Genomic DNA, 9,243 nt, shown 5'->3' with positions numbered 1-9,243 from the left:
GACAAGCAAAAATCCCACCACTGCTCTATTGAATTCCTGTTGCAAGGATGAATAACTCAAAAGGCTGAAGCCGCCTACTGTTACTGTGGTTACCAAAGTTTCCTACCCACTGAATCTGTATATCAGCTCTGTTCTAGTCTGCATATTTCAAGCTACTGTTACTGATAAATGTCTTTTTCTTTTCTATCTGCTGTAATGCAAACAACAAAGTATTGTTTACCTTTAAAGCAGTCTTTGACTTCCATCCTCTGTGTAGTGTCCCAGACTGCGCCTGCTTCACACCTGCTATTCAATTCAGGTGTTTCCATTGATTCCATCCAACTCCATAATTCCATACCCTACAGCAGAAAAAAAAAGAAAAAAAAGTCTTGCAGTGGAAGGAAAGGAATTAAACAAAGCAAAGGACATGGAACATCTTGCAACCACAGATCTCCAAGGATGTAAACTGTGCACCCTTGCGGCAATGACATAGCAGAGAAGTCTGATATACTGAGCACGTACATATTGATTAGGCAAAACTTGAAAGGCTCGTGCTTTACAGAAGCACCAGACATATTCTAAACATTGAAAATTACCTCTGAAACAGACACACTTTTTATTCCTCCTTCTAAAAATCCTTTTGGTGAACACCAACACCAGCAGCAGGATGGCACTGCTCCGCTGCACTGTTTTGATAACAAAACTGGACATTGTTTTATACATTTCAAATTGGTAACTTTAATCCAGGGCGAGTGTGGGATTGGATCAAACTACAAGGAAGTTATTGATGCAAAACCATATCATAAGGTCATTCCTAGGTCCCATTTCTCCACAGATGACAGCAAAACCAGTGGAACAAGATTTTGATGATATCAAACAGCATCTTTGTTATTGCATATGCTTTGCACTTGCTCACTTCTGAGAAGTGCTCTGCCAGTCCCACTAGAAGGCACACACAAATATTCATCTAATATAAAAGTGCAACAACTTGAAGACATACAGTGTTTGAACAGCATTTCCTTGCCTGCATCCCCGCTTGTATTTTTTCTCCACGGGACATATGCACTGTCTGGAGCACTTTCTTTGGTTCCTTTCAGATTAGCAACCACTGCCCAGAGCTTTTAAAGTGAAGCAAGCTCTCAGATCTTTTCAGGGTTTAATCAAAAGTCATCTTACTTAATTTTAAAATACTGGTTTTTAATTTTCCTTTTAAAGCAGTACTTTTACTTTAAATTTAAAGTTTTAAACCCACAGGATTTTGTTTAAACATTTTGCATAAATTAATTCAAAGGGAAATTGCTTGACCTTAGGTTTTTCAATTTGGCAGAGAAGAAATAATTTAAACTGTCTTAATGCAAAACCTGTGTAGATTGACTTTAGTACAATATGCAGAGCTCAGCAAAATGCATTTCTGACTTTGGAACACCGATCAGCCCTCCCCCCGGCCCACAAAAAACACAAACCCAAACAAAGTAACCCCAAAAAAAAGCTCCCCAAAAAGGAATATATTTTCACCACAAGATTAGACATCATTAGAAGCAAATCAAAGAATTGCTGAAGACCTCTGTTTCCACCACAGCTGCTACAATAGAGAATGAACCTAGCTGATAAACTCCCAGGAAACTTTGACTGGATGAATTAGAGCCTTCAGGGTTCACACTATATATAAATTAACGAGGTCTGTATATTGTGATGAAAGACTGGCCCCTGTTTGCCTTCTGTTGTCTGACAGTGCTGACTGTTTTCAGAAGCCATTGAGGAAAGAGCACGTCAATGTTTTTAGGAACATATCATAGGACATCCTGCAGCTTCAGGGTCCCTGCCAGGACATCAAAGCAAGCCATTCTCGAGCAGAGAGGGACGAGAGGCCCCTCCAGTGACGATGCTGCTGCCCATGTGCCCACTACAATCAGATCTATTTATTGCACTGCAGCACATGTCCTCCAAACCACTGGGGCTTTTGAAAAGCTTGGCCTGATGGATTCCTGTGAGCCTGTCCTTTCACACCATGTGCTGTCAGATTTTTGATGTAAAGTTGGAACAACATTGTCATTTCCCTCAAATAACTGATACTCTAAATTGCAAAACCAAGATGATGAGCAAATGACAGAAGGACTGGGCCCAGGCAGTGACAGCAGATGAGTGGGACAAATACAGGGAACTACTGAATAGCAATGGTGCAAACACAAAAGGGTGTTTGAGGATTTCTAGACTGCAAAGTCAATGAAACACAAGATGAAGGGAGGTCAGATTTAGAAAATTATGCTGCTATCATTATGCTACGAGATAAATCCACAGGATGCTCCCCCCACCTACCTCCCATCCCACTGGAATATATAAACCTCCATAAATTTTAAAAACTGTGTAGAAGAATTAGCAAGAGTCAATAATTGTGCAAAGAACAGGACAGACTAAACCCAGCTTTCCAAAATTTTACTAATAAATTCTTGATTAGATGTTCACTGTATTCAAAGAACAACTGTCTACTGAAAACTAAGGATTTCATATGTCATATCTGCCACTGCATGTTATTTCACTGGTGATAAACCAATGCATTTAAAGTGACATTAGCAGAAGACTGATTTTTAATTTCTGTTTCAAAGAAAAATATGCAATTTTAATTGTATTTATTTTTGCAGTGCCTTTTTAGCTCAGCTCTGACAGAAAGGAAATCAGACATTTGGATAAATGAGCTAGGTTGATTGAATATTGATAAGCCAATTTTTAATTTATCAAGGTTATCTAGAGGAGCTAACCCAATGCTGCATACTAACAAGAAATATCAACAAGCTAATTGGTGTGTACAGTGAAATATTTCTTTGGGGAAAGAGCTCTGGAGGGACTGGGATTATTAAAATTAGAACCATACAATGGGGATAGGAAGGGACTTCCTAGGGGGAAATTAAAAGCAGGTGACAAGTGTGACAAAGAGACTGAGCTGAATAGATGGGAAATTTTGTATTTTGCACTGACTGCAACATAAAAATCACAACAAATGAGTCTGGATAAGAGAGACTGAGATGAGTCTGAGATGAGTACCTCTACTTTGTGAAAGGCAGAGGTAAGATGGCACAAATAATGCTAATGTTTCACTCCTCCAAAATTTCACAGCAAGCCAGGTAATTGTTACAGACCTTGCAATGCACACTTCACATTGTCAAAAATCTGCAAGGCTTGGCAGCCCCCTACAAAAGACAGTGACCAAACAACTGAGAAGCAATTGAGAATTATTTTTCAGTCTGGGGATTCAAAAATGAGCAAAGTGTACTGCAGCAAGAATAATGCCAGAGGAATATGTAAGATTTTGGAAAAAAGGGCACAGATTCCTCTCTTGACTCACAGCAGAAATCTAATACAATTACATTTTGTAGGAGCACTAGACCAATAGCAGAGGTTCGCACTTGTTCATTGGAGATGAATAATTAGAATCCTTCATTTCACAGATTTGTCAATAATTTAAAAGCTGTGTGAGACTCAAGTGAACATCAGTGTGAGCAGGAAATACTAGAAATAAAGCTTTTTACAGGATTTCTTCCTCTTGTGAAGCCAGAAGTGCTGAAGCCTTACTTAAGAGCTTTGTGTTGTAGCTTCTGCTCGCTCTCTGTGTCAGTAGCAAGCAGTGGAAGGGTGGCACCTCATCCTGACTCTGCCTGACCCCAGCCAGGACAGTCCCAGCTAAGGTGTCTCCACCCTGACTGCTGGGAGCACTGAGCAGGAATTCTCTGCATTAAGATCTGATTTCACAGACGACTTCCCTTGCTGCTGTCCTGCACAAAAGAAGAGTGTCCGATGTAAATTTCCTTTGTTAACATGCATTTTTACATCTTTTCCAGCCCTGCAAGACCTTACTTTCCACAATCTTTCATCTGTACCCATGAAGGCACGTGGCAGTTGGATACAGATAGCATCCTCCAGACATTACAATTTACTCCTTTAACAAAGTCCTCTAATGTATTTCACTAGCATTCTCTCGGTTTCATAGTTTGCCGCAGATTAATGCTGTAGCTCCTTTACACTTCAGACATGGCTGAAAAGAATGTTCTTAAAGTTTTCCACCACATGGGAACATCATCAGGCAGGCTCAAGAGAATCTCTTGATCCCCCAATTCCAGCAGTGTGCTGTTCACGTTTTCACTATTCCATGGGCTCCTGTCTGAGCTACTCCCCAGTCTGATGTACATGATTCATTCATGTTTTTTTGATTCTTCACTGTTCTAAAATAATGTCTCCATTCTTTCATAACTTTGTTTATCCCATTCGTCTTCCAGGGCCAAATTCTTTTACAACTTGTACATTTGTCCTTGGCAAGTTTGGAATTGAATTCTTTCATCCACAATGTCACTACTGGTCACAATTCAGCACAAGTGACACTTATTACTCATACTTTGTTCTCTTTTTAGAATGACTTACCGCCATCATCATTTGTAATATCTGCTCTTTTACTCCCCTCTCCCTCTCATTTAGGGGACCCATCCAGTAGGACACAGACTGATATCAGAGCAGGCCACTGAAAAGCTACTTTTTGATTCTATCTTAGCACCCAGCCACTATTTCCAAAACAAGTGACAATACACCTATAAATCCTCCACTAGTTTTTAAAGCTTACCTTTAGATTTGCATACAGAAAAAATGCATTTCTTATTTTTTCTGCAAACACTGATATTTCAGAGGGTTACAAAGAAATAATCTGATGTGCTTCCTACCACAAAAACCCCGAGTCCACCCCAAAACTCCAAATCAAATATTCATAATCAAATTCTCACATTTCAGCAAATAATTATCAGACAGGTTATTAATGTAGAGGGTCTAAAGCTACAAATTTGAGACCAATTATAATTTGTTGCACTCAATGCATTGTGAATATACCCATCAAAGTAATGACAAAGGAAAAAAGATATTACTATACATTTTATTAAAGGAAAAAAGGCCAAAAAGTTGTTAAAATTTTTTTAGTAAATTGTGTAAACTATTTTTTATTGGCATAATTTTTTTTGTGCTTGCGTAGGATATATGCTTTTAACTTTTCAGCTGTGAGACTTCACTGATATAAGTTTGCCTTGTCTCATCCCTTTCAGAGAGAACTCAATGAGCATAATGAAGCTGGAACTGACAGAGGCATAATCTGCATTTGATCTCTTCCAAATGACCCATAGTTCTGCTGTGGTTCAATTCCTCTCATCTCTTAGACCATATTAATTGGAAATAGAAATCTGAAATATTAAATTGATAACGCACGGCTTTTAATTTCCTTTAGATATTATCATCCTGCATGAATGTGCACAGCTCCGAGGATCTGAGGATCTCTGTGTGAATTAATGATGCATCTCCATATCTGCATGATAAAGATGGACAGCTGTGAGGACGTTTACATCTGATACTATTAGAGCCTCTCCAATGATAATCATTAACAAGTCCATTAATGAGAGCATATTTCCCTGAGGCCCTATGGCCATTCGACATTGTAATCTAAGTCTATACTCTCCAGAAACTCTATTAGAAAGCAATGAAGTAAGTCCCTGAACTATGCGAAGGTTATCAGCCACATTATCTCACTGAGAAAAAAGATGAGGGAGGCTTCCTTCAGTGTTGGCAGTATAGAAGATTAAAATGGACAAGAGTATTTTCTCTTAACAAATAACTATATTAACAAATACATTGGTTGAAAGCCACATTCCAGTGGCTTCAAGCATCTCATACTCAAACCCTTAACTTTCAGAAGATTGTATTCAACTGGAATAAAACAGTCCAGAAACTCATCATACCGATAAATATAATCATCTAATAATAATGTTAAAACCCCAATCCTGTTGGCTTGAAGTCTGTATCCCAACTTACACAGATTTGATTGAAATAAGAGCTACTGCAATATGCAATTCCTTATTTGCCAGTAGATAAAACCAGAGTTCATGAAACAGAAGAATTGCTTTCATTTCAAAATGATTCTATTATAAAAATATACTCATCAATCTATTTTCTGTGGAACTGGTTTCACCTCAGGCCTAACAGGGATAATCATTACCATACAACAGGCATTTGAGGTGGCAGCCTCAGAGCAGCAAATATTGCAGACAAAAATAGACAGTTCTTCCCAAGTCCTAATTCTTATTACAAGAATGAAATAAGAGATCATCACTGCTCCAATCTCTCCCTGATCTAATCTGGGAGTAAGCACAATTTCAGATTCCTAGATTGTACTGGGTATCCTTCATCTGGGTTAAATCAAAAGTTTGCTGGAATTAACAAAATATGAAGTCCTAATGTAAATGTGCTTTTGAGGAGGAATATTTTATTTTTTAAACTGCCAAAAGCCCATACTTAAATATTCATTTATTATCAGTTAAAGATTCTTCATGAAGGCAAAATTTCCCAGAATGTCAGCAATATGTAAAGCAGAATAAATGATGCCTAAAATAAAAAGAAGTATGGATCGGTGTGTTGAAGCCATGAGTAGACACTGCTATACCCTTCAAGTTCATTACTAAAATGGCCTCATTTTACCACAAATCTGCCCTGGCCATGACGGATTTTGGTCTTGCAGAAAAGCATGCATTTGTCTTAAGGCATTAGAGAAGTAGAAAGACAACTGTTTATAAATTACTTGCTCATGTTGCAATGCAAATATAAATACCTCAAGATTTATCACTGATCATTCAGTGTTTTTAGGATTATGTCCTTTTTAGTCCTAGCAATAAAAACCTATTGATATTTAGAAGTTATTTATGTTGTTCACTTTATGTACCTTGGGAAGATCTGACAGGAGACTGTTAGCAAAAGTATTGGATACTAATACCTCTTCATATTTGCATCATACCCATAACAAGCTCTGTGCTGTCTTAGAAAACTGAGCTAAGAAATAAAATAATGTAAGATTCTTTGATTTTTTTTTCTAGGTAGCCTCTGTTAGAAACAGAAGTGTGAACTAGGTGAACCTTCAGTTCAACCCCATATAGGAATTTCTGTCTCTATAAATAGTATCTAATTTAGAAGATCTTTAAACCACTTCTGTTTCCTCTTTAAGTCTCCCTCAGATGACCTGGGAGGTTACACACAATACCTGTGTCTCTACTTAGTTTTCTTAGCCACATTAAAATTTCAAGACTTCTTAGAGGAAAAAAGACACTTTAAAAATCCACTCATTAAATACTGCTCTAAGCTGGAGGAAAAACCAATTTTGTAAACAGTCGTGTTAAGAGTATCTTAACTTCTGAGCTATTATTACTTTTTTTAGAATTTAACATTTAGAAACAGAACTTGAAATTTCACATAATACGTTATAATTTACTCAGTGATCATCAAGGTCACTCCTAAGCAACTGCTCGAGAAATATTATAAACAGAATTGTAAAGCAAGTTCTGTGTTACAAAATACAATGAAGCATTTTGAAATCCAAATCCCTTCCCTCCCTCTTCAAGGGAACAAATTATTTTTTCCTGGACACCAGCATGCTGCTAGGTTCAGACTCTGTTTGCCAAATCTGAGTCTGAGTGAATGTTTCACAGTGAAGACATAATACCTTGGAAAGAGAAAACACACATAACGAACCTGACAAGAACAGCAGTGCACACAGGGCTTAGCCATGGGAACGAGTACTGTGCCAGAATTAATCACATCCAGAAAAGTACAACTCCTTCATGTTCATCTTTAGTGCTTGCCAACAGTGCTGACAACTTCTAACATGAAGCAGTATATTAAGAGCTTTTCTGAAAACCTGCAAAAAAGATTAAAGGATGGTGGTAAGTCTTCTCAGACTCAGCTCAAGCAAGAAATGGCAATGAATTTTCTGAAACACACTGAAAACACTGTATCAGCACACAAAGGTGCTTGATCCATATTTGTGATAATCCACAGGAAAGCCTGAATTCCAAGTTCTCAGGGAAACGTATATTTCTTGGTATATTCAACCACCCACAGAGTTCTAACAATGCCAGCTCATCCTTTATTGCACTGGCTGAGCAAAACGTCAGGCAAAGCTCTGCACCAACATTTCTGCAAACCCAGTTGAATTCAAAGTCTTAACAAAAGCATTTTAAAAAATCCAGCAGAAACAACCCAGAAAAAACCCGCAACTTACTTCATTTTTACTATGCATAGCATATAATTTTTTTCTCATTGACTGAGTGGTATTTGCTTCTTTAGGAAAATCATTTTTTTTTAGTGACTAAGAGGAGCCTTTGAAAACTGCATGAACCAAGTTTTTCCTATGTGTAAGCATCAGCTTAGCACCTTCAAATGTAAAAAGATTTATTGAATCATCATTGCAAGATCATTTTTCTAGTATTTTACTTGCACAAAGGATCACTGCCTTCCAGTTCTATTTTAAGAAAGGCATTAACTATTGTCTGTTTTCAGGATCCATTACACTCTGCTCAGCAGTCTACTAATGCATGACTTGTACTACTGAACCATCTCCACGAGACTTGGCATCTTCCAAACAAGACAGTCCTTGGCAAGAACTTGGTTTTCACGGTAATTAGAAACACACAGGTTTCTAATTACCCCTGGACAGCAAACCTGCATGGATTCTTCCGTGACTCCATCATGTCAGTGTTTCTGGAAATCACTCATCACAGACAACCTCTCCATACAGTCTGACTCTGCAAGACAGGAAAGAAGCCCATTTTAGTGACTTAGCAATAAAAATGAGAATCATATAAAGTGCTGGAATGAAAAAGAAGAAAGAAAACAATATATAATTATATAAAGGGTTGAAAGAAGGAAAAAAAGGAGAGAACAGAGAAAGTTTAAGCAGAAAGGCAAAACCAGATAGAAGGCAGCAGAATGGGAAGAAAGCTCAGGGGAAAATGTAGTAATAATTCTTCCTCTTGCTTCTCCATAAGCAGAACAGTAGTGTGCCAGGTGTCTAAAACCAGATATATACACAAGGAAGTACTGTACTGTCACTGGGATAGCCATGAGAGCAGAACATGCTGTTTTAAAGGAGGCTTCTAACCTTAAATTGTTTGCCTTGCTTTCTTAGTTAAACTTGTTTAACTATTGACTCTATTCAGGGTCACTTCAACAGTCAGATCAGGCTTTTCCAGACTGTAAACTGCAGAGGAAACTAGTTTCCATACACAATTGTTCCCTTACATGTGTAGATTTTACTATAAAAGAAAAAACCCCAACCCAAAATACTTAAATGCATTTCTCTACATTAGTCTTTCTGGAGCTTCACAGACATTTCATGCAAATCACTTGGCAGTCTATTTTGGCTAAAGGAGTTAGCTGGTTTTGGCTGCTCACAGTCTCAAAAAGCTTTTGTTA

At 37.8% G+C, this 9,243-nt stretch overlaps 1 long non-coding RNA gene across 1 annotated transcript; it reads right to left on the bottom strand.

Moving 5' to 3' along the window:
• Positions 1-255: 255 nt before the first annotated feature.
• Positions 256-8,897, bottom strand: LOC136294091 (uncharacterized). Its single transcript, XR_010722307.1, has 4 exons — positions 8,858-8,897; positions 8,491-8,573; positions 7,522-7,687; positions 256-338 (listed from the first exon to the last, which is right to left on the bottom strand). It is a non-coding gene; the product is annotated as an uncharacterized lncRNA (long non-coding RNA).
• Between the last annotated feature and the right edge of the window lie 346 nt (positions 8,898-9,243).

This window comes from Chamaea fasciata, unplaced genomic scaffold, assembly GCF_029207755.1.
Source record: "Chamaea fasciata isolate MVZ Bird 193981 ecotype frontalis unplaced genomic scaffold, bChaFas1.0.hap1 SCAF_9, whole genome shotgun sequence".
NCBI lineage: Eukaryota > Metazoa > Chordata > Aves > Passeriformes > Sylviidae > Chamaea > Chamaea fasciata.
This window is presented reverse-complemented; position numbering and strand designations above follow the sequence as displayed.